Here is a 24,079-nt window from a genome sequence, read left to right as displayed (position 1 = left end):
ATTTCCAAATTAGTGTTCTAATCCTGAGTGAAGCCAGTTGCCCAAGGAGTACCAGTTCACCAGGAGCATCTGACAGAGCGAATGAGTGTCAATCATTGAACAGCTTGGAATGTGTCTTCAGACAAAGCTAAGTGTCTGTTGCAATTTCTCTCTAAAGATGGATAACTTAAAAAAGAATATATATGCTGTTCCCACCAGCTTTTAAGGAATGCCATCTTTATAGGTACCTAACCTTGTCTACCTCTGTAATCCAATGTGTCCTCTTTTAAAAACAGGTATTCCAAAATTTTTAATTAAGTTTGTTTCTTTCAGAGTGAACATCTTATTAACCATATGAAAACTTCATCCAACTTCGTACAGAATGCCAGATCCATCTTCCTCCAGTTAGAATAAATTAAAGAGTTTTACACCTTATTAGGCAATGACTACAGCCCATGGCCAGCAGGAAGCAGTTACAGAAAAGAGATCGTCTCCCTTCAGCACCCCTTTTAAATTAAAGGTGTAAACTCTTTAAGAGTAAAATAAAAGTAATAGATGGATCTGGAACCTGACTGGAAATCCACGTGAGTGCCAGTGGCAACAGAATAACTGCAGGAGGCCCCTGCCCAAGATTCTGCTGTCCAGAATGAAAAGCTCTAAACTTCTAAAAACAGTCCTGATGCTGTACTAAAGACTGATAAATAATCAATCAAAACAACAAACAGCCATCCACCTCATAGCTCCAACAATAATTATGCCAAAGCTTAGCAAGTTAATCTTTGGCAGAAAGGGGGGAATGATGTGGGCTATGGGTGGAAGGCTCTTTGTCTCTTCAGAAATAACTAAGCTGTTTGACTTGTGTCTCTTCAGAAATAACTAAGTTGTTTGACTTGTGGGTGTGGAACGGTAAGAGGCTGCAGTCCTGCCCTTAGGGACGGTGACAGCAGGCTCCAGTCCCAGGAAATGTTTAACAAAGCAAGGGCTATAAACTTTAAGTATTTAGGGGAAATGCAAAAACCAAGGCTTATCTAAAATGTCTGGAGTCCTTGCTAAAAGCTTACCTAAGATGTGAAAGAGATATATGCTAATTGAAGCCTATTGAGAACTGAAACAAAGGGACCATTTGGCCTTTCCTCTCTGTATAAAAGACGTTTGAAAATCTTGTTTGGGGCTCGGGATTCAAACTGAAAGCTCCCGAGTCCGGCCGGCCGTCAATAAACCATTTTTCCTTCTCAAAATCATTCCTGAGTCCTGGCCTCTCTATACTCAAATATTTGAACTTCTCTTAAATTCCACAACAACACCTCCCATATTTTCCCACATTAACAACATCCTTCGTCCTTCATTAGTGATGAACATTCATTGCAATTTTGGAGCATTGTCACTAAGCATGCATTGAACTTTATATTGTATTTTACACTCTCTCCCATCCAATTCTGTAGGTTATGATAAGATTTCTAATGGCCTGTATCTGTCATTGCAATGTCATTCAGGACAATTCCAAAGTCCCAAAAATGCTCCCATATTACACCTGTTTTTCCCTCAGCCTGCCCTCAGAACAACCAGCCACCATTGTCTCCACATCAATGATATAATTTTTTCCATTGCTAGAATCACACTGAGTCTATAGTAGAATACCAGTAAGTCTACTTTTTCCAGAGTTCATTCCCCAATGCTGAGGATTCTGGGATGGTGATGTCCATACCACCTCTAATTGAGAGGGTACTATGATCCCATAGGGCCGATGATGGGACTCTTTTCCTTGCCGTTGCAAACTCTCTCTTGGTTCCTTGGTATGATAGCTGTCCATCATTGCTTCCATGTTAGTTGTCCTGGGTAGGACCAATGAACTAGAGAGTAGGTGGTGCAACTCTGTTGAGATTCATGGCCCAGCTAGCACATGGCCGGCCCAAAGATTTAAGTCTCTTGGACATGCACCTACCAACTCTAGTACTTATTATAGGTTCAAATAGAAGGACAGACAAGCCATGTGTAGGGAAACCACAACTGCTTCCAACTCTGTCACTCTGGAGAGCATAAATTCCAAAATAAGGCCCACGGGCAAGGCACCAAATTCCTGAACTACTAGCCCTGACTAAAGTGTCTGGATGTCTTCAGAACCCTCAGAAGTGCTGCTATTTGGGATAGTATCTACTTTGGCAGTCAAAGAGATTCTGCTGAGATGTGCACAAGCATAACCTCTGGAATGATCGCCCAACTCACTTTGAAGCCTCTTAGCCATATAAACTCATTTGTCTTTACCTATTCCCTCTTTCGTTCAAGGTCTTTTTCCAGTTGCATTGCTAATTGGTACTTGGTAATAATCCCTCAGTGCCAGGAATGCTTATCCCCAGGAGTCATGTCCCATGCTGTGGGGAAGGTAATGTATTTACATGTTGAGTTTGGTTTAGAGAGAGGACACATTTAAGCAACAATGAGACTCCCAGAAGGCAACTTTTAGGCACCCTATAATACTAGGCTAAGCTTCAATTTCAAGAGTAAAGGTTCATATGCACAGTTGTCACTATCAAGGCTCCGTCAATGGACCATCCTCCTATACTAGTCATTGCCTCTGTACTTGGAGGATTCTTGCTGATCCATTAGAGAATGTGGCAGAGGTCCCCAGGGTGGGAATTTGATATTCCTTCAGTTATTGTGTGAGTTTGCACCCAGTGACAATGGCCCATGAATATTAGAACACATTTATGTGCCTTATACATATATCCAGGTGAGCTTTCTCTCATGTATCCCCTGTCACTGATACCCCACACCAATGATCCTCCCTTGCCATAGTTGTAACCCTTCTGTTATCCAAAACTTCTTTATAAATGAAGCCAATAAAATATCCAGAGAGTTAAGAAGAAAATGAAATAATAACGAGTTTTAAAAATACAAAATAAAGTACAAAACATTTAAAAAAAAATAAAAATTTGATGTAATAAAAAGTCATGAAAAAAATTTAAAACATTTTTGACATTAGGCCTTTCATCTCTGTAAGATCTGTCATCCTGTACGTACAGTGATATTTTCTTCCATTTTTCCCCACAAAGTCTTACTTTTATTATTTATTTTTCATCTTGTCTTCAAAGAAGTTTTAGATAATGAATAAGGGGACTCCCATATACCCAACATCCTTCCCCCATTCCCCCTTCGCTATTAAAAAATTTTTATATGTGAATGGTACATTGATTACAACTGATGCATAAATATTGAAACATAGCTATCGACCATGGTAAATGGTTAACACTATAGTTTACATTTTGGACTATAAACTTTTATAAACTTTGATACAATTCAACATGTCCTGTACCATCATAGCAAGATCATGTAAAACACTTATATCTCCCACAAAATGCCCCCTCTCCCATTTATTCAATTCCTGCCTCTCCCTCCCCTCAGGAACCATGGAAACCACCAGCCTTCACTCTTTGAAGGACAAGTTAATTGCAACACTGAGGGCTTGACACATTGGTCTGCCCTCCCCTATTAGGCACAACCCATGCTCTCAAGAGACTTCTGCCCTCTATTTGAGAACATATTGGGTCTCCCCCTGATGGGAGTCCACCACATTGCAGCTAAGCACCTTGCAGCTCATTTTGTGGTCTCCACCATTGAAATAACACACTATGGCAAGATGGACACACACACTCCTTAGAAGCCTGCCCTAGGTGCACCCTGTCCCAAATGCCCCCCACATCCAACATGCCAAAACAGCAGCCCTCACTTGCCATATTGCCAAAAGAGCATTCCACCCAGCATTGTTGGTTCACCCATGTCCCCAGTGTTTGCCTGTTCCCTCCCCCAAAACTCCTCCCCAGTTCCATGGACAGACCAACCCACCCCTCCAACCCCACCTCTGACAAACAAGGACTTTCCAGCCCAAAATTATCATTACACCATTGTCATGCCCCTCCACTCTACAAAAACACACACCCACCTTATCATAGATTTTGCCTATATGGGTGTTAGCTCACAACCTTCTTCTCCTTTTTCATTTCCTATAAATCTATCTTTCAGGCTCTAGCTTTGTGAGTCTGCTCACTTTGCTTAATTTATATCAGTGGTTATATAATATGGGTCCTTCAGTGCTTATTTTGTTTCACTCAATATAAGGTCCTTAATATTCATCCATGTTATCCCAGTGTTAATACTGTATTCTTTCTTACAGTTGAGTAATATTCCATTATATGTATGTATAAAACTACAATTTGTTTACCCATTCATCCATTGAAGAGCATTTGGGTTGATTCCAACTTTTGGCAATAGCCAATAATGCTGTTATGAACATTGTGTGCATACATCTGTTTATGTCCTTGCTTTCAGTTCTTCTGGGTATATGCCCAGCAGTGGAATTGCTGGATTGAGTCACAGTTCTATAGTTAGTTTTCTGAGGAACCACCAAATGGTCCTCCACAATGACTGCACCATTTCACATTCCCACCAGCAGTGGATGAGGGTTCCTATTGCTCCACATCCTCTCCAACACTTGTAGTCCTCTGTTTTTTAATACCCACCAGTCTAATGGGTATAAGATGGTATCTCATTGTAGTATTGATTTGCATTTCCCTAATAGCTAGTGATGTTGAACATCTTTTCTTGTGCTTTTTAGCCATTTGTATTTCTTCCTTGGAGAAATATCTATTCAAATCACTTGCCCATTTATTTTATGGACCATTTGTCTTTTTATTTTTGAGGTGTAGGATTTCTTTATATATGCTGGATATTAGGCCCCTGTCAGATATATGGTTACCAAATTATTTTCTCCATTGAGTAGGCTGCCTTTCACTTTCTTGACAAACTCCTTTGAGGTGCAAAAGTTTTTAATTTTGAGGCAGTCCCATTTATCTATTTTTTTCTTTTGTTGCTTGTACTTTGGGTAAAGTTCATGAAACCATTTCCTAATACAAGATCCTGTAGATGCTTCCCTACATTGTCTTCCAAGGTCTTTATAGTCTTGGCTCTTATATTTAGATCTTTGATCCATCTTGAGTTAATTTTTTTTAAGGTGTGAGATGGTGTTCCTTTCATTCTTTAGGATATGGATATCCAATTCTCCAAGCACCATTTGTTGAAGAGGCCATTCTTTCCCAGTTGAATGAGCTTGGTGGCTTTGTCAAATATCAGTTGATTGTTTATGCAAGGATCTATATCAGAACTCTTAATTCGGTCCCACTTGTCAGTATGTCCAATACCATGCAATTTTGACCACTGTAGCTCTGCAGTATGTTTTAAAGTTAGTGTGATTCCTCCAATTTCATTTTTCTTTTTCAATATGTCTTTGGCTAGTCAAGACCTCTTGTCCTTCCAGATAAATTTCATAGTCAGTTTTTCCAATTACAAAAAATGCTGTGGTGATTTTTATTGGGATTGCTTTAAATCTGTAGATCACTTTGGGTAGGATAGTCATCTTAATGATGTTTAATCTTCCTGTACATGAACAGGGAATATATTTGCATATATTTAAGCCTTTGATTTCCTTTAACAGTGTTATGTATTTTTCTGTGTATAAGTCATTTCATCTTTAGTTAAATTTATTCCTAGGTATTTGATTCTATTAGTTGCTATTGTAAATAGGATTTTTTTTCTTGATTTACTCCTCAGATTGCTCATTATTGGTGTACAAAAATGCTATTGATTTTTGCACATGGATCTTATAACCTGTGACTTTACTGAACTCATTTATATGTCTAGAAGTGTTGTTGTAGATTTTTCAGGGTTTTCTATTTTTAGAGTCATGTCACCTGCAAATAGTGAAATTTTTATTTCTTCCTTTCCACTTTGGATATCTTTTATATCTTTTTCTTGCCTAAGTGCTCAAGCAAGTACTTCTATCACAGTATTAAATAGCATTGGTGAATATGGGCATCCTTGTCTTTTTCCTGATTTTAGAGGGAAAACTTTTAGGATTTCACCATTGAATATGATATTAGCTGTGATTTTTATATAAACCCTTTATCAAGTTTCCTTCTATTCCTATCTTTTACAGTGTTTGTACCAGAAAAGTTTGTTGAATTTTGTTGAATGCTTTTTCTGCATCTTTAGAGATGATGATGTGTTTTTTTTCTTTGATCTGTTTATGTGGTGTATTACATGATTGCTTTTCATATGTTGAACCATCCTTGCATAGCAAGGATGAAACCCACTTGGCCATGGTGTGTAACTCATTTGATGTTTTGTTGAGTATGGTTAGTAAGTATCTTTTTGAAGATTTTAGCATGTAGGCTCATTAGAGAGATTGATGTTTAGTTTTCCTTTCTTGTGGCATCTTTGTTTGGCTTTGGTATTAGTGTTATGTTGGCATCACAGCATGAGTTAGGCAATGTCCCCTCTACTTCTACTTTTTGGAAGGGTTTACGCAGGATTGGTGCTAATTATTTCCAGAAAGTTTGGTAGAATTCATCTGTGAAGCCATCTGTTTCTGGGCTTTTCTTAGTTGGGAAGCTCTTGATGATTAATTCTATCTCACTACATGTGACTGATCTGTTGAGTTCATCAATTTCTTCTTTTGACAATATAGTCTGCTGTGTGTTTCTAGGAATTTTCCATTTCCACTAAATTTTCCATCTTCTTGGCATATAATTTTTCAAATATCCTTTGATGATACTCTTTATTTCTGTGGGATCATTGTTGATATCCCCTTCTTTTCTTATTTTATATATTTGCAGTCTCTCTTTTTTGTTAGTCTAGCTAAGGGTTTGTCCATTTTATTAATCTTCTTAAAGAACCAGCTTTTTATTTGGGGGGGGGGGGGAGGCTTTATTATTTTCAGTTTCATTTAGTTCTGCTGTAATCTTTGTTGTTTCTTTTTTCTCCTTCCTTTAGTGTTTGTTTGTTGTTCTTTTTCTAATTTCTCCAGTTAGGTCTTTGATTTGTGCCCTTTCTTCTTTTTTAATGTCGGAACTTATGACTATGAAATTCCATCTCATTACAGGCTTTGTGTTGTCATTTTCATTCATTTCAAGATAGCTACTGATTTCTTTTGAGATTTCCTCCTTGACCCACTATTTGTCTAAGAGTATGTTGTTTAACTTCCATATCTTAGTGCCTAATCTGTTCTCTTCCTCTTACTGATTTCCAGCTTTATTCCATTGTGTTCAGAGAAATTACTTTGTATATTTTTTATCTCTCTGAATTCATTGAGCGTTTTTCTATGGCCCAACATATGGTCTATCCTGGAGAATGATCCATATGCATTTGAGAAGAATGTATATCGCTCTGTATTTTGGTGTTATATTCTGTATATTTCTATTAGGTCCAGATCCTCTAATATATTATTCAAAGTCTTCGTTTCTCAATTGATTCTCTGTTGAGATGTTCTGTCTAATGGTGATAATGTTTATTAAAGTGCCACACTATAATTGTCGAGGCCTCTATTTCTCCACTTAGTTTTCCCAGTGTTTGCCTTGTGTTTTTATGTGCCCTGTGTATTAGTCAGCCAAAGGGGTGCTTATGCAAAAGACCAGAAATTGTTGGTTTTTATAAAGGGTATTTATTTGGGATAGGAGTGTACAGATACCAGGCCACAAAGCATAAGTTACTTCCCTCACCAAAGTCTATTTTCATGTGTCAAAGTGAGATGGCTGCTGATGACTATGAGGGTTCAGGCTTCCTGGGTTCCTCCCTTCCAGAGTCTTGCTTTGCTGTAGGTTCAAGGTCCCTTTTCTTCCCAGGGCTTGTTTCTTCCTGGGCTCAGTATTCCTTTCTTCCTGGGGCTGGCTTCTCTTTCCTCTGTGGGCTTACTTCCTGGGGCTCCAGCTTAAGGCTTCAGCATCAAACTCCAACATCAAAACTCCAACATCAAAAACTTTCCAACTCTGTCCTGTGCCATGCCTTTTATCTGTGAGCCCCCACTCACCAAGGGGGTGGGGACTTAACACCCTAATGACATGGCCCAATCAAAGCACTAATCATAACTTAATCATGCCCAGGTATAGACCAGATTACAAATATAATCCAATATCTATTTTTGGAATTCATAACCATATCGAACTGCTACACCCTGGTTAGGTGCATAAATGTTTATGATTGTTCTTTCTTCTTGGTGGGTTATCCCTTTTATTAATATATAGTGTCCATCTTTGTCTCTTACAATAGTTTCACATTTAAATTCTATTTGTCCAGTATTAGTATAGCTACTTCCCCTTTTTTGCTTATTGTTTTAAAATTGTGTTCCAACCATTTGCTTTCAGCTTCCTTGCATACCTGGGTTTAAGGTGGATTTCTTGTAGACAGCATATAGATAGGTCATATTTCCTTATCCAGTCTGCCAAATCTGTGTCTTTTGACTGGTAAATTTAATCCATTAACATTCATTGTTATTACTGTCAAGGAATTGCTTATTTTAGCTGTATTTTCTTTTGATTTATGTATGCTATATGTTGATTTTATTTCTCTTTTTATCTTTCTAGCTGTTCTTACTCTCTCCTCCAACACTCTGTCTCCTGTTTTCTCCTTTTGACTTGTAGGCTTGTTATTGACATAGTCTCTAATTTCTGTTTATCTGTGAATATTTTGAGCTCTCCCTCATTTTTGAATGCCAGCTTTGCTGGATAGAGAATTCTTAGCTGGAAGCTTTTTTTCTTTTAGCACCTTAACTATGTCATACCACTCCCTTTTTGCCTCCATGCTTTCAGATGAGAAATCTGCACTTAATCTTATCGAGCTTCCCTTGTATGTGATGGTTCTCTTTTCTCTTGTTGCTTTCAGTATTCTCTCTTTGCCCTGAGCATTGGACAATTTGACAAGTATGTGTATTGGAGTATGTCTGTTAGGATTTATACTGTTTAGAGTGTGCTGTACTTCCTGGACATAGATGCCCATCTTCCTCAATAGAGTTGGGAAATTCTCAGCCATTATTTCCTCCAACTCCTTCTGTCCCTTTCCCTTCTCTTTTCCTTTTGGGATGCATAAAATATGTATGTTTGTATGTTTTGTGTTGACATTCAAATCCCCAAGTCCCTGCTGAAATTTTTCTGTCTTTTTTATCTATGTGTTATACTATGTTTTATTTCAGATGTACATGTACTGTCTTCCACACCACTGATGCTTTCCTCTGCCTGTTCAAATATGCTGTTTTGTGCTTCCAGTGTATTTTTGATTTCTTGCATAGTGTCATTCATCACCATTATATCCATTTTCTTTTTATATATATTTATGATTAGTTCACGGTGTTCTCCCAGTGTCTTCTTATTATCCTTAATCTCTTCCTTCACTTCATTAAGTTGACTCATGACATCTTTTTTGACACCTCTGATTAGTTGTTCCACACTTTGCATCTCTTCCTGGTTTTTAATTTTTTTATTGGACTGGGTCATGTCTTTCTGTTTCTTACTTCGGCTTGTAATTTTTTGTTGGCATCTAGGCATCTGTTTATCTTGATTCATTTATTCAGTTGATTAGCTTCTCAATCTATTCTATGGTTTTATTTTGTTGTTGTTGTTGTGTGTGGTAAGGTTTCTCTTTGACACTTCATTTCTTCTATTCTATTTCCTTGTTTTCTATGTTCCCTTGAAAGAAAAAAATTAGGATCAGAAAGGAAAGAGATAGGAAGTGAGAAAGAATAATATTAATAATAATAGTAAAAGGTAGGAGAACCATACAAGACCTAGAAAATTGAAAAATAAACATGACTAAGAAACACAGAGGAATAGATTAGAAAGGTGAAATAGAAACAATGAAACAAGAAACATAATAGAGAAAATACATAGAATGAATTAAAAGGCTGGAATGACAAGAAAAGAGGAAAATAAAAAGAGAGAGAAAAAGTAAAAAAGTGAAAGTAAACTGAGAAAAAAGGAGAGAGAATGCAATAAAAACAAGAAAAGTAGGACACCAAATAAAAGAAGTGGAATGAAAAAACAACAATAGAAAACAGACAATGTAATGTAAAGGAGAGAAAAGAAATAGCATAGGTAGAGTAAATCAGTGAACAAAAGTAAAAAAGAAAAAAGAAGCAAACAAGTAGAGAAAAAGGAAGGGAAAATACAACAAACAAGAAACAAGACAACAGTGACTCATTTTAAAAAGAGAGAGAGAAGGAAAAATAAAAATAAGAAAAATAAACCTGGAAAAGCAGTCTTCTCTCTTAAACCATTGAGGATATTCTCAGGGTGATGGCTGGTGTTCATCAATCACTCACCCTGCAGCCTGTCCTCTGCAGGCTTTGAAATGGGTTTTAATGAGTAAAATAAGGGAAATTGAAAAAAAGGAAACTTCTTTTTTGGATAAAATAAGAGATGCAAGAAAATCTAATACAAAGAGAATGTTTATATGTTCCTCTTGTAAAGTTTCAGCTGGATGCCTGATAATCTTGTGTATTAGTCAGGGTTCTCTAAAGAAACAGAATCAATAAAGGATATCTGTCAAGAGTATGTGATTCTACACAGAGAGCAGACAACTGGGGGTGGGGAAGGGGAGAGAAATAAAAAATAAATAAAGAAAAAAGAGTATGTGATCTATAAGAGTCTTTCACGCAGTCATGGGGATGCACAAGTCTAGGTTCTGCAGGCCCGCTGTAACCAGGGGCTGCAATGAAAGTCCAATGAAGGTTCTTGATGAGTTCTGGGAGATATTGGCTGTCCAAAGACAAGCTGGGAAATTCTCTCTCAGTGCTGGAATCACTTCCCCTTTTAAGGCATTCAACTGATTTGGTTAAGCATCACTCATTGCTTATGGCAATCTCCCTGATTGATATAATTATAACCAGCTCTCTATAATTTACCACTGCAGTAAAGTCAATGGTGACTAAAGTCCACAAATGCCCTTGTATTACAGTTAGCCCAGTGCTTGCTTGACCAAACAGCTGGGCACAATTACCTGGCTGAGTTGATACAATAGCCTAACCATCACACCTTGTAGATCACTTTTCTCAGAAGAGCCGGGAATCAAACCAATGACCTCATTTATGCTAGACAGGAATTCTTCCATTGAGGTATTCTGCCTCCTAAGGTTAATGAGCCGTTCAGAATTCTATCTTCCCCTTTTCCTTTGGGCCAGTTACATTCCTGCACTCTGCGAGCGTGGTGCTGGTTAGCCACCTGTCTCTGCTCCTCTCTGATGCCATTCTCTCTTTCCCTAGGTGGCTGGGCATGACCACCTACCTGAGGAGATCCCTGTCCCTGTCCAGTCCAGTCCCTTCCAATATTCAACGGGGACCTAGCTGGCTGAAGTCGCCACAAAGAAATCACCTCCACCCTCCCAGACCCTTCTTCTTCTCAGGGAATCTGCCATCACTCTTCCATTTGGAGCAGGGGGTCACACTCCCCTTTGGAGAATGGGGTCACACTCCCCTTTGGAGCAGGGGGCCAGGGGCTCCACCTAGGCTGTCTGCCTTGAGGGCTGGATATGTGTACCACTTCTAGCCACCGAGACAAGCAAGCCAAGATTTTCCCTTAGCTTCCATATCTGTCCAGCACCTTCCTAGGTGACTTATTGAGGGCTAAAGAGACCCACGGGCTCTATGGTCATGGCAGATGGGGTTCCCTGCCATGTCAGATGGCCCTTCTTTGGAGCTGGTGTTTCTGCGTGATGAAACTGGATTCAGATGGAATCTCTTTTCATTAGACTTTCATGCTACTTTACTGGAATTGTAGTTGGTGTTGGGGTTTAAGATATATTTAGGGGATTTGAATCTCTGGACTGACAATATGATAGCCAGGCCCTGAGCCTCAACAGACTTCAGCTCCTACAATCTGATTTATTGGACTCACCTCACTCAGCTAAGATGGAGTTGAAGGACAACCACCACACCATGGAGCCTAGAGTGCCTACAACTGAAATCAGGAGGATTGCATCCAGTATCCATGTGGAATCTGAGCCTCCTCTTGACATAGGGATGCCACGGACATAACCAATCCACGGTCCACAGAGAAAAGGTGGCATTGGAGTGGAGTGGGAAAAGTGGACATGGTGGCTGATATGGGTATGGGGAATGGCAGGAAGAGATGAGATGTGGAGGCGCCTTTGGGACTTAGAGTTGCCTTGGATGGTGCTGCAGGGGCAATCACCAGACATTGTAAATCCTCCCAGGGCCCACTGGATGGAATGTGGGAGAGTATGGGCCATGATGTGGACCATTGACCATGAGGTGCAGAGATGCCCAGAGATGTACTTACCAAATGCAATGGATGTATCATGATGATGGGAGTGAGCGTTGCTGGGGGGAGAGTGGTGGCGTGGGGGTGGTAGGGTTGAATGGGACCTCATATTGTTTTTTTAATGTAATATTTTTACAAAATCAATTAAAAATAAATAAGTAAAAAACAAAACAAAACAAAACAAAAAACAGAACATACAAAGCTAAAAATAATAATAATAATAAAGCACCTTCCTGTTCTATATATATCCAAAGGAGCTAGCAGGGAGGATGATGTTTGCTTTCCTCTCAGTTAGAGTAAATTTCCCAGGAATTTTACCCTTGCTTAATATCTGGAGGGGGGGGAGGGGGGAGCCCTTCCTGGCAGACCAGAGGTTTAATAACTAATGGTTATTCATTTGGCTTCTTCGTCTCTCTGACCCCCACTCTTCTGGGAGTTGTGAAGCAGTATCCTGGTTTGCTGTACCCCAAAGAAGATCCCCAAGGCAGGCTCTGGTTCCTTCTCTGTTGTTTTAGTAAGAGTTGAGCCTTATCTGCCTATCCCCTGTGCCATGTTCCCACAATCCTCCGAGCAATTTTTAAGGTATCATCAAATAAATTGGCAAATAGATAACATAATATCTAGGCTGACAATGGCTAAAAAAATGGCAGAGAAAAATAAAATTCCCATATAGGAATTGTGGTTCAAAAACTTAATGAATATACATATAAAGTTGAAGAGTATGAATAAATTTATAATATGTATAATATGTACATAAATACATACATTCATATGTGTAATTCCTTTGGTGCAAATATGCTGTTTTAATTTGTAAAGTATAATCATTTATGAAAGAAAAGAGACTGCAGCATACATAAATTACAAATAATGAAGATGATGGCAAGTAAATTAATGTATATCATACTCTGTAAATATTTTGAAATACCTAAAATGGACATTGTAAATATCATGAAAAATATAGAAAACTGCAATGTACAAAATTATAAATTTACTCTAACTGAAACTATATAAATATTTCACTTCAAATAAACCTAAATTGAGTTATTATTAAAAAAAAAACAATGAAATTGTTATGTAGTTATAGTTTGTGAAAAGACCAAAATATAGCCAGTTAAAGAGAGGATAGTTTTATGCTTGTGTAGGAGCTTGCCTGAGAGAATAGAAACGTTTGGAGCCCAAAAAAGTTAAGTAAACTTAAGACATGTCAAATTATTTTATCATGATGAGGCTTCATAATATTTTTGAAATATTCTCCTTATATTTTTCCTCCTCATTTTCTGTTGCCTACTGCTCCTTTTTTCATTCAAGTAATAGAATATTTTTGTGATCCTACCTCTGGCGAGGAATGTAATGAACTGAAAATAGAAAAGAGAATTAAATGATTTTATTCCAAGTTTTACCTCATAAAAATATAAACCTACCAGATGATGATGGGAAGTCTTAAAATACACAACACTTTTGAAAGAAAGGAATTTGATGATACTAGGTTTTTCAGCCTCTGCCATGCCACCACTTCCCATCTTCCCCTTCTCCTACCAGACTAGAAGAAAATTTCTCCTGCTGGGAGACGTGAAAACAGAGAAGGAAGATGAAGGAACACTTTTCACCACAACACTACCACTCTTTTTTTTTTTTTTTACCACTCCATAAAGTGGTAAAAATGCCATCTACTTCACAGAATAGTTGTGAGGACTAAAATTTGAAATAAGGGTTGAGGCGGAAAAAGGAAAAGAATATGTTAGGCAGTGAGAGTTAATTCAGTAAAGTCAGATGCAGAGAACTGTGATCAATTCATACACACAAAAAAGGATCTAGTACCAAGACTGATTTTTATCAGTAATAAAAATCAATAAAAAACATTGATATTTAATTTTGACTATTAAATCTATGTTTACCAACTATATTCTAGGAACTGTGCTGAGCAATGGGAATAACTAAATTAATATCCTCAAGGACTCAGAGTCTAGTGGGACAATAAATAATGATAACAAATAGCATATAAAAGTACCTGTATCTACAAAGTTCTGAAACCCACTCACAGAGCAGTTCAAAGAAGAAATGGTAATTAAAGTAGGTCTGGAAGTTGAATATACCACCACTCTTTACCATAATTCATTATATGATCAAAATAAAAGAATGAATCATCTGAGCCTACGGTTATGCAGAAAACCATTTCATGACATTTAATGAAATCGAGAGACCATGTATGTTGTGGCCCAATACAAAAATGAAAATGTGTGACCTTTTGTTCAAAAAAGCAGAAAAAATGTGATTAAAATACTTAACTATAAAGCTTTTACTATAAACCATTTCCCTTTCTTCTCCAAGCTTTCCCTATATTTGTCAAGGTGTTTTTTATTTGCTATTTAATGTTTCAAAAGAGACAAATTTAAATTTAAAATTATTAGCGATTTGTTTGTTTACATTATACATTGCCAGTTTTAAATACAAATATAAGAACATTTGACTAGTGTGGAATCACTGAAATTACACGATTCATATTTTTCAGTTCATAAATGCATATCCCTTTTATTCTTACCAGAAAATTGGAAATACTGAATACACAACTTTCTCAATAGTTTTTAGTTCTTTTCTTGATATGCACACATTTTACCAACACTCTCAAACTTCAGTTTACTAACGAGTAAGAAAGAATTGAAGGAAAAAAGGACCATAGGTTAAATTATGTTTTATCGTTCCCTTTCCTTCTATGAAATCATTTTCAGTCCATGTGGTTGGTTAATACAGGGATTTACCCGGAGTAAGGCTGGGTTGAAATGAGATGTCTTGTTCATTTATATTTCTTAGCATGCCATTTGTCTTTTTGTGTTGGTAGCAAGTTCCAGTTCACATAGAAAGCATGGTGCCTCGGGGTTGTCAGCACCCTCCCCCCACCTCACTTTGTCAGAGATGTAAAACACTTAAAACACTGTCTTGCGCTGACTTTGAGTCTGGGTGAATGGGCAGGCATCATGGTCTCCCAGAATTCCTTGCTCATGGGCATCACAAACACTGCACGTGAATGGGGTCTTAAGGGGGAACATGTGAACTGCATGCATGTCTTCTGCTTACAGGCATGCCCCACTGGCCCCCTCATTTTCTCAAATTTAAAGATAAAACACAAATTCAAGACAGTGACTGCAGTGCATTAAAGCAAGCAAGAGGCCCTTCTGAATGTGGCACCACGTGTCAGCCTTAGAAGTGCGCTAGTTCGACAACTTTATGTGTGATCCTAGGCAGAAGGACTGTTAATTGCCAACCATGTGAGGAAAGACACTTCCCCTGGATACCAGCCCAAAGCTACAGACTCACCCTCAGCGTTCAAGTTCACCAGGCTGAGGCCTCAGACATGGAAACAGTTTCCCCGTTTGAATAGGTGGAGGGACTTTCAAGTAGTACACAGGATGAGTAGGTCATCAGGGTAAAGATGACTGGATTTATCGCAATAAAGTTTCAGGGTACTTACACTTCACATTATGCCAGTTTTATCATAATTATATACTAACCACCTAGTCTTCCAAAGCGTTAGTCCATACACTGCACATTGGTAACCTGCTACATCCAAGGCAGAGATGATGGTAAATCTGGTGGATTTCTGTACTTGTGCTCCACACCTTTTTGGATAGGGGGAGTCAATTTGGAAAAGTAGTAAGGTAAAGATGAAGTCAAGGAAAGGGGTGTTAGGATGGGTTAGAGTTTGAATTCTGGATCTACTCCTTCCCAGTTGGGTGACTTTGGATTGATTATTGAAAACTGGAGGCGATGAGTGCCCATTCCATTGGATTGCTGAACTAAATGAATTATACATATCAACACTTAAAAGAGTGTCAGGCATGTCATAAGCACTCATGCATTAACTACTTTTCTCAATATTTTAGTTATAATGTGTTATATTTTAGAGGAATTAAAGAAAATTGGATATAGAATTGTAGCCAAGAACATTGTCATTGGTGGTTTAACTATGAAATAAGATATTAAAAAAAAAAACAAATAGCTCAAAACTATAAGAATTCCTATAGAAAACTTTTAACTGATTGTCAAATTATAGCACATTTTGGTCAACAAAGCCAGTAAAATCTATAATCTGTAAACAAGTGAAGCTAACTAAATGCTGTAATTTAAAATCTGAATTCACCTTAAAAATTTTTTTTTCTCTGAACTTTCAGCTCAAAACGGAATCAATATCCATTATATGGAGAAATAGCCCATGTAGGAATAGCAAGCAGAGAAAATTACTGAAAGGATACCCAGTGACATCTATTACCCAGTCACTACTGATCCACAGGGATGAATTTAAACTTGTTGCGTTAAATCTCTGCTACTTGTCGCTGACTGACCTTCAGAGCTATGCTTGCCTGGTCCCTTCCTCCTGATTTTCTCTGCTGACTGCCTCCAGCCTTAAAGCTTACTGCTGTTTACATGTCTGCAAATGACAACAATTTGCCATTCTAGGATTGTGGTCTTTTCGAGCACTTCATTTCATCATGCATTTATTATAATAGGTCATTCTTATATCAACTGCCCAGCCTATCCGTGAAAACTAGTTTTAATTTGCATATGAAGGGCTTTCTCTGGCTAACTCACCTCCAATTGTGGTACCTAAATGGATGGAGAGGCACTAGCAGGCAGACTATCTTTGTACTTTGCTTCAGGCTGTGGGTGAACAATGTTGCAGACATTTTTTTTTTTTGTATAAACAAAGAGATTCATATTTGGACACCATCTGATTCTGACTAAACATGTTAAATGAGGAAAACTGCTATTAAAGTAGCTGAAAACAAAGTGAAATTTTCTGAATTTTTTGAATATACAGATGTGTGAAAAATAAATGTCATTGTTCTTAAATAGAAGCAAAAGAACCTCCATAGAATATCTTATGAGATATTTAACTTAGAATTCTCTTCCCAGAATTTGACTGTTTCTTTAATTTGGATTTGCCTCTTTCTCGGTGTGGCTTCCCTGATATGGACCTGTGAGGTAGGCGATTTTACCTCTTTCATTGAAATGGGTAAGATAGGAAATTGTATTCCTGATGAGAAACCAACATTTCTCTCTTCCTCCACAGGCATGAGCCTCCCAAAGGCATTATTTTACCATAGCAATTATTTTGAACAATAGCTAGCTTTAGTGAATTAAATTCATTTTTTCCCATTCCTACTGGCACTTAGCTGCAGGTTAGCAGTATCACAAAAACACTATTTCAGGCATTTTGACTGTCTGTTCCTTATCCATGGAGTGCACAAACAAGGGCTAAAGATCATTAGATTTCTTTTATTTTTCCCCTTTTTGTCTGCTAGGTTGTTACTTTGTGATTCATCCTTTGTAATTTCCTGAAAAGCATAGTAATGATCATTTGTAAAACCTTTGTAAATTAAACCAAGGAAAGTCCATTCCAAAATATCCCAACTTGTGATTTCTCTTCAGGATACATAGTTTGAAAACAACACAGCAGGTTCTAATATCTATGAAATAAGAATCTTATGAACAGACGAAACCCATTTCTGAGGACAGTTAGAAACCACTTACCTGAGAAGCTCCTGCTTAAAATCAAAGATGTCATGTCGTGACATATTCTCAAGAACATGATCCTTCTGTTTGTGAAACTTCCCAGTATTTGATGATTTATTTTCATTCCAAAGAAAAATCTAAATTGGAAGACAGTTTGATCTTATAATTTAGTGTAGTGCTCTGAACGGTATTTTCCTTAACTCCTGGTGAATTCCGAAAGAAGTCAGTAGGGTTGGTAGAAATGTAAAATGTTCTGGGAATGCTCTGAATTATTAAACTTCTTCCTTTAACTAAAGAACCAGATGGGGTGTGCATGAGTCAACTCCCACCCAATTGGCATTCTCAGCTATATTTAAAGTAGAAAGATAAAGACAGGAGAAATTATGAGAATATGCTTTTGAGGAAGGAAATTAAAATGTCATAACTTATAATGAAGCAATTTGAAAATCTATATAAAGTTTCTGAATGTGTGTATTCTGTGCTGTCTTTCCTTTAGAGAATGCTTAGAATAGAGAGGGGTGTGTGCATATGTGTGTGTGTGTGTATGGCAACATACGGTAATAACTTCATTAAGAATGGGACCTCATTATAAAAAATATATATGTATCACTGAAATTATTTCCAGGGAATTGATATTGAAGAAAACCGGTTGTTGAAATCCTTCAAGTGAAGAAGAGAGCATCTTTCCAGATGCAGGTGAAGCCAATTGAAATACACATGTGGTAAAAGGGCAAGTAATGATTCTGAAATTTGTTAAAATGTTAGAGAATGCAGATATTTGATAACAGCTTTCTGAGGAAGCAGAACTAGAACTTGAGGAAATATTTAAAAGAAAGATGGATTGGCGGTGAACTTGGCCCAGTGGTTACGGCGTCTGTCTACCACATGGGAGGTCCGCGGTTCAAATTCCGGGCCTCCTTGACCCGTGTAGAGCTGGCCCATGCGCAGTGCTGATGCGCGCAGAGTGCCCTGCCACGCGGGGGTGTCCCCCGCATAGGGGAGCCCCACGCTCAAGGAGTGGGCCCCTGTAAGGAGAGCTGCCCAGCGTGAAAGAAAGTACAGCCTGCCCAGGAATGGTGCCACCCACATGGAGAGATGACACAACAAGATGACGCAACAAAAAGAAACACAGATTCCTGTGCCGCTGATGACAACAGAAGCAGACACAGAAGACGCAGCAAATAGATGCAGAGAATAGAAAACTGGAGTGGGGTGGGGTGAGGTGGAAAGGGAGATAAATAAATAAATAAATCTTAAAAAAAAAATAAAAAAGAAAGATGGATTATAAAGATATTGGAAAGCTGCTACATACAGAAAACTTTTACAAATTGGCCTGGGGAAATGTTATTAGCATGACAATATTAGACTGAATGTCTGTGTTGGTTTTTCCTTAAACTCTGACTTATTAAAAATGCCTAGAAATTAGATTTTGCCTCAGGTCATTGGAGTAGTTAACTTCTTTATCTATCACACAATGCAAACTATTTGAAGCAGAAGAATCCCTGCCAAATGAGAAATAGAAGAAAAAAAAACATTTAAATTCTAGTTAGATTTTTTTGGTAAAACATAAGAACACACCAGGCCTAAGCTTGTGAGCTCTTAGGGTGAAAACTGCCAATTTATTATATAGTATCTTTTGCTTTTTTGTCATTTTGTAATAATTCATGTGTAGGTCAATAGACCATTAAAAGACTTATGTGAGATTTGGAAATAAAAATCTTATATAGGACATGACACTACTAAACTCTTCTTATATAGAGTTTTTCTTATGGCAGTATATTTTAAGATGTATAAAATTGCTAAAGTTCTTAAATACATTAAAATTAGCTATTTCATTTTCCATTTGTAAATTCCTTTCAAATCCTGTTTTGCGTCAACACTCTTTAAATCTCTACTTATGCCCTATGATTTCTATTAAATTTTTAATTGCACTTTTGAAAAGTGCAGATTATTCTTAAAATGGAAATTTCTATTTTTAAAATAAATAAAAATACTTTTGACTTTGAAAACAAAATAGCTTGGATTTTCAAGATGGAAGATTAAAAATAAAAAAATAAATGTCAAAATGCAGCAATTCTTTATATATATACTCATGTACATAAATGTGTGTATGTATGTGTATGTAATATTCACACTTTAAATTACTAGCTGCTAAATACATATGCAATAAACACACTGCAGAAATATATCTTATTGTAGCAACCGTGTACAAGAATTTTATTCTCATGTGAATTTTACTCTTTTGGAAACTAGAGTCTAAATTGCAATAGAAAGGAATGACTTATTCTTTCTAAATTAAAATATTAATTTATCTATACCTATATATCTTTATCTATATATCTATATATGCATCTAGGGTCTTTTATTTAGGACTTTATTAACATAAAAAGGGGTTTGGAGAGAATGATTAATCATAAAGTCTGTATAGGGAAGTATATGTACTTTGTTTTATAGTTAATTAAAATATTATTCATTTTTAGAAAACAATGGAAATTCTATACTATTTTAATGACATTTATGTCTAATGTGCCCTTTCTCGTCTGTTTCATCTTTCACAAGGATTACTAAATAATAATTGTTTAAAGCACCATTAGCTGAATATGGTTAGGACTAGAGTATTTTTTTCTGGTGTAGATTATATAATGTGTGTGCATGTAAAGTGTAATCCGCTGACCCTGTTCATTGTTTCCCATTTTTATTGTCAGTTGATTACATAAAATTCTTTATTGTTCTTTGTAGAAGTCTCAGTCTTTATCATTTCCCTGTCCTACCTTTCTAGGAATGACTGTGAATCACCCTAGTTCTGCTTTGCCTCTTTCTAACACCAGGGACTTCAGGACTTTCTCTCATTTTTCTCGTCCTGGGTTCATGGAGCGATCAAATGCAAAGATGAATTGGACATGAATTCTGTACAAAAGTAGCTTCTGGTTTAGAAGAGAAAATAAGGCATGTCTTATATACTAACAACACAGTAGGGAAATGGCTAAGTGCTTAGGTATCTTACAGACAGAGTGCTGGCTGAAGGAGTCGGTATAGAAAATTTGCTTAAATTTAAGTAGAGAGGCTTTCTCAAGAGAGTTGGAATTTAAATAGATCTTTGAAAGATTGAGCATATTCCCTCATGAGGAGAAGGTGTGAACTAAGGTACAGAAATAGAAAAGTGTTTACAGAAAACTGAGTGAGGCATAGAGTAGGTTCATAAAAGATTACATTTTAGTGGGAAAATTCAGAAAGATATGGTGAGATAATGTTGGAATATCTTGATTGATAAAAACTCGGTAATTTTATCCAACTGAAGAGATGAAAAATCTCTGAATAAGGAGTTATGAAAACCACAAGAAGATTATCAAGGTAAAGGTATAAAAGTTGGATTGAATAAAAGATGAGGAAAAGAAACTAAATTAGGAGAATGTTGCAGGAAGATGGATTGTGGAAAATAGGTATCTGATCTTTATTAATGTATATGAGACTTTGAAAATTCCATTGTTTTTCTCAATAAAGTCGACATAGATAATATTCTATAATTATATTCAAAATGAATAAAATATAAAATACATAAGATTAAAATTATGCTGTTAATAATTTTAATGTTTTGCATGTTCTGAAAACATTCAAGGTATCCTATTTTCAGAGACATTGTCACTTAAAAAAAGACAAGTAATTTGAGGAATTCATTACATTCTTGACACTGTGTTGAGTTTTGAGTAAATATAGACCCATAAGACCAAGCTTCTGTCTTTAAGGGCTTCTAGGTTAATGGGAGAGACAGGCAAGCATGCTGATGGTTACATTGCAACTGGACAAAGGCAACAATGAATATTAATTAGGGGCAGTTGTAAGACAGACATTTTTCTCATACCAAATGTGGTTAATGGGTGTCAGGTGTTTCTAACATCATTTGTGGGAAACAAAGATTTATTAATTGCTTGAAGAATTCAGTAAAGTCATTCTAGGTAGAAGTAAGAACCTATGCAAAGGCACAATGGAATATAGCATGTGCTTTAGGAAAAGATGTTCTTAGGCTGTACAAGTAAGGAGGGACATGGAGGCAATACTAATTATATCAGATTATCTCCAAATCAATCAGAAGTCTTTAGATTTTATACCTGAGAGTGATATGATCAGCATTGTGATTTAAAAACAATGATTCAGATGAAAATTTAGAGTATAATTGGAATATGGAAGACCGGAGCTAGGGCAATAATTTTTTTGAGGCTGTTATAAAATTTCTTGTGGTTCTTATACAGAAGCAGAAACAGGGCAGTTGGGTAATAGATTGGTTTCAGGTAGAATCTCTGGAACTTGAGAATTGTTGGAAAGCGGAATGCTGAGGAATAAAGAACAATAAAGAATACTTCTTATCCTTCTTATTTGGGCAATTTGTTGTCTGAATGTATTAAGCACCACATAGAGAATATATAAGAAGGGGAAGTTTGGAAAGCTATATTTATATATTCAGCTTTGTATATGGTGGTTTCGAATGTCAATGGGAAAACAAGTGATGATAGTGATGATATACAATGGATTATTGCATACATGGGTCTGGAGTTCAAGAGAGAGAACTAGATTTTTGCTAACCAAAGAGTGGTCTTTGGAATGGCAGCCCTGGCACCAGCATCTAAGGTCCAACCCAGAGCTAGAATATCAGAATCTTTCATTTAACAAGATCCGCAGGTGATACATATGCATGTTAAAGTTTGAGAAGCACTGTTCTAGACAACACACATAAAACTACAGAAATAAATCTGCTCATTCAGGTAAAATGTGTAGATTGAGCAGAGAAGAGTTGGAAACTGCAGAAAAAAACAATACTGAAATGATAATGCAAGAAAATGAACATTCAAAATAGTGAGTTTTATTACAGATGAAGAAAAACCAAAATAGGATGTGTTATCAAAGAAGTTGAAGAACAAGAGAATAATAATTTATTAGATTACTATAGAATAATTCTAATTCTGTAACATTACCTGGGTGTAGGGGGTTTGAAAAAAATTTTTTTTTAAGATTTATTTTATTTATTTATTTATTTATTTATTTATTTATTTATTTATTTATTTATTTATTTGTCTCCCCTTCCTCCCCTCCCCCCAGTTGTCTGCCCTCCCTGTCCATTCACTGTGTGTTTTTCTGTGACCACTTCTATCCTTATCAGAAGCACTGGGAATCTGTGTTTCCTTTTGTTTCATCATCTTGTGGTGTCAGTCTCCATGTGTGTGGTACCATTCTTGGGCAGGCTGCACTTTCTTTTGCACTGGGCTGCTCTCCTTATGGGGCACACTCCTTGTGCGTGGGGCTCCCCTACATGGAGGACACCTTTGCGTGGCACAGCACTCCTTGTGCGCATCAGCACTGTGCATGGGCCAGCTCCACACAGTTCAAGGAGGCCTGGGGCTTGAACTGCAGACCTCCCATGTGGTAGGCAGATGCCCTATCCATTGGGCCAAGTCCACTTCCCATGAAAATTTAAGGAAGATAAGACTCCAGAGAAATCATGTGTGGACTGCCTTTTTTTTGTGTGTGTGGTACATTCATTGTTTTTTTTTTTAATTTTTTGTCTTTATTTTTAATGTTACATAAAGAAAAATGAGGTCCCCATATACCTCCCACCCCCTCACCCCACTCCTCCCATAACAACAACCTCCTTCATCATCATGAGATATTCACTGCACTTGATGAATACATCTCTAAGCACTGCTGCACCTCATGGTCAATGGTCCACATTATAGTTTACACTCTCCCCCAGTCCACCCAGTGGGCCATGGGAGGACATACAATGTCCAGTAACTGCCCCTGCAGTACCACCCAGGATAACTCCAAGTCCTGAAAATGCCTCCACATCACATCTCTTCTTCCCACTTTCTATCCTCAGCAGCTACCATGGACATTTTCTCCACATCAATGCTACAAAGAAAGAGCAGGAGGTAGAATGAGAATAAATTGAAAGGCAAGGTGTGCTTTTTTCTCATCAGTCAAAACTTAGAATGTAAAAAAAAATACATGAAAACACCTAATTTTGAAAAAAGCGATGAGCTACACAAATGCAGAAACTTCAGCTTTCCCTTCTCTAATCTCATTCTCTTTTCTGGTGAAAGCTATTAACTCCATGAATTTGCTCATTATATTCATTTTGTAATAGTGAAGTCATGCAATATTTGTCCATTTGCGTCTGGCTTACTTCACTCTGCATAATGTTATCTAGGCTCATTTATGTTTTCCTATGCTTCATGTCTTCATTTCTTATTAATAATATTTAATAATGTTCTGTCATGTATATATACCAGTTTGTTTATCTATTCATCAGTTGATAGACCCCTGGGTTGTTTCCATCTTTTCACAATTGTGGATAATTGTCACTCTGAACATTGGTTTGCATATGTCTGTTTGTGTCACTGCTTTCAGTTATTCTGAGTATATACCTAGTAGTGGTATTGCTGGTTAATATGGCAGCTGTATACCCAACTTCCTTAGGACCCACCAAACAGATCCCACAGTGGCTG

At 37.1% G+C, this 24,079-nt stretch overlaps 1 long non-coding RNA gene across 1 annotated transcript in view; it reads right to left on the bottom strand.

Annotated features, from left to right (window-relative positions):
• Positions 1-6,720: 6,720 nt before the first annotated feature.
• The window catches only part of LOC131273062 (uncharacterized), a 32,362-nt gene continuing 15,003 nt past the window's right edge, over positions 6,721-24,079 (bottom strand). Inside the window, exons 2-3 of the long non-coding RNA XR_009180182.1 lie at positions 17,601-17,719; positions 6,721-9,485 (exon numbers count right to left, since the gene is read on the bottom strand). This is a non-coding gene — a long non-coding RNA (uncharacterized lncRNA). The remainder of the gene's footprint in view (positions 9,486-17,600; positions 17,720-24,079) is intronic.

This window comes from Dasypus novemcinctus, chromosome 1 (genome assembly GCF_030445035.2).
Source record: "Dasypus novemcinctus isolate mDasNov1 chromosome 1, mDasNov1.1.hap2, whole genome shotgun sequence".
Lineage (NCBI taxonomy): Eukaryota > Metazoa > Chordata > Mammalia > Cingulata > Dasypodidae > Dasypus > Dasypus novemcinctus.
Note: the sequence above shows the minus strand (reverse complement) of the source record. Positions and strands in the feature narration are given on the sequence as shown.